The following is a 2233-nucleotide window of genomic DNA, read 5'->3' as shown; positions in this document are numbered from 1 at the left end:
CAGTATCCTTGCAACACATTTCTTTAATCATATATATTGTCTTAAAGTGGCTTCTGTCTCCCTCTATGCCTTGGCTTTCAATTTTTGAGGTTAAAAAAATAAAACTTGATAATATGTCATGCAGCCTGCCAGACAGGACCATGTTGGCACTTAAATAAACTGATGGGTATACTCTTTGAGAACTGTGTAAATCTGAGGAATTCTTACAGGATGGGTCTGGCAAACATTCAGTAGCTGGAGGCACAACAGACGAGAAAAGCAGGAACTTGCAGCTGAGGAGCAGCCATGCACCGAAGGCCTTGCAGATTTAAAATCAACCTGTGTTGGCAGAAAATAAAAGTGACAGCTTTCTGGAGGGTGCCAGAGTGGTTCCAACCTACCTAAACTTTCCTCTTCCTTGGGGCTGAGTATACAAGTGGCCCTTTCTAAGGAAGAATGTGGGAGATTTTTTTGTTTGTTTTTTTAATCAGTAGTTCTGAGCAATGCCTGTTCAACCATCAGCCAAAAACCTTCAAGTGAACCCTGCAATTTTCCCTTCACTCAAAAGTATAGTCACAACTGGTAAATCAGGAATAACCAATGCTACAGGAAGAAGTTGGTTAGAATGAAACACCTCCCTACATTTCTTAAATCCAAACAAGTCATAAAACTCAGATTCCATTTTGCTTACCAATACTATGAAGATCTGTTTTAGAAACTGAGTTTAGATTATAAGGACCAGAACATGACAATCTTGATTGCTGTAGTCTCTGTAAAGAGAAACAACTGCTGGCCAACTTAACTGCTTTAAAAATACAATGTATTCGAGAGTGATTCTGTTAACTTGTACTTACTCTGTTTGCCTGAAGAGTATTGATACAACAGTGTATTGTAATTTGTGTATATATCAGTCCAAGGCCCCAAAGAAAACTAATTTTCTACTTAAGAATAAAAAACCTGTACAAAAATAAAAATTAAAATTTCAGAAGGGAAGTGTAAAACAAGGGAAGAATTTTAGTTAATTATTTGCTGTTGCTATAAGCAAGAGAACTATGTGTATGTATTTGATTAAAACATAAAAGGCTGCCTAGAGCTAAACTCAGCTGCACTTGTGGTAAAACTGGCCACAGATCCTCCAGTCTGCTCATCTCGGTACTTAGCACTCAGCAGCTGAGGCACTTTGCACTCAGTTCTTTGGGATAGCAGAGAATGGAAAATTTGGTCTCTAAAAGTGCTGGGAACTGAAGGGAGGGGGGACGTACACCTACAAGGGTGATTCATCTTTAGAACTTCTGTGAATATGGAGAGCTGGAATGTTGCAGGTCTGGAGCTGAATGATCATGACCTATCTTTAGCCCACCTCTGTGTTGTGGTCTAACATGTTTTGGTGTATTCTTTTGGAATGTGCAGGCCACTAAGTTCCACTAACCCTAAGGCTAATAACTTCATCAGATAGCATGAAGTCTTAACAGATTTTCCACTGTACTATAACCTGGTACAATGGTTTCCACTAACGTATTTTGTCTTTGGGGCTGAAGACATGGTTTAGGGTTAAGGTGCTTGCCTTCAAAGCCTAAGGACCCAGGTTCGATTCCTCAGTACTCATTAAAGGCCAGATGCAGAAGGTGGCGCATGTGTCTGCGGTTCATTTGTGGTGGCTAGAGGCCCTGGCACACCCATTCTCTCTAGCTTCTTCTTTCTTCTCTCAAATAAACGTTTAAAAGATTAAAAGTGTCTATGACTGTTAACGGGGGGGGGGGGGTCGACTCATGGAACTTTATGTAGACAGCTTAAGGATGGCAGGGAACCCAAAGCAAAAGTGAGGAACGTCCTTGAATTGTAGGGGAATAATCTGGGTCATTCTTATCTCCTTCCTTCTAATGGAGTCCTTGCCCCACCCCCTCTGCAGAGGCCAGGAACATAAGCGGAAAGCCTGGCTGTTTCTCGCTTAGCTCTCAAGTGGCCTCTCCATCAAAGGGTAGGGGAGATTGGGTAAAAGGGTCCCAGCTTCTAGCATCCTTCCGTTGAGGGCTACTGCGCAGCAAGACGGACCGCCACGCTGTCCCGGGTGGACAGGTGGGGGCGCGCGCTCGTCCCCACGTGACGGCGCAGAGGCGCGGGGCCGCGCACGTCGCCGGCGTCCCTGGCGCGCAGGCCGCGGGCCGGGCTGGGGGCGGGGCGGGGCGGGGCGGGGCTCCGGGTCGCGGGCCGATGACGCGCCGCCGAGCCGCTACTTCCTGGTGCCGCCGGCCGG

Source organism: Jaculus jaculus, chromosome 6, assembly GCF_020740685.1.
Source record: "Jaculus jaculus isolate mJacJac1 chromosome 6, mJacJac1.mat.Y.cur, whole genome shotgun sequence".
Lineage (NCBI taxonomy): Eukaryota > Metazoa > Chordata > Mammalia > Rodentia > Dipodidae > Jaculus > Jaculus jaculus.
Note: the sequence above shows the minus strand (reverse complement) of the source record.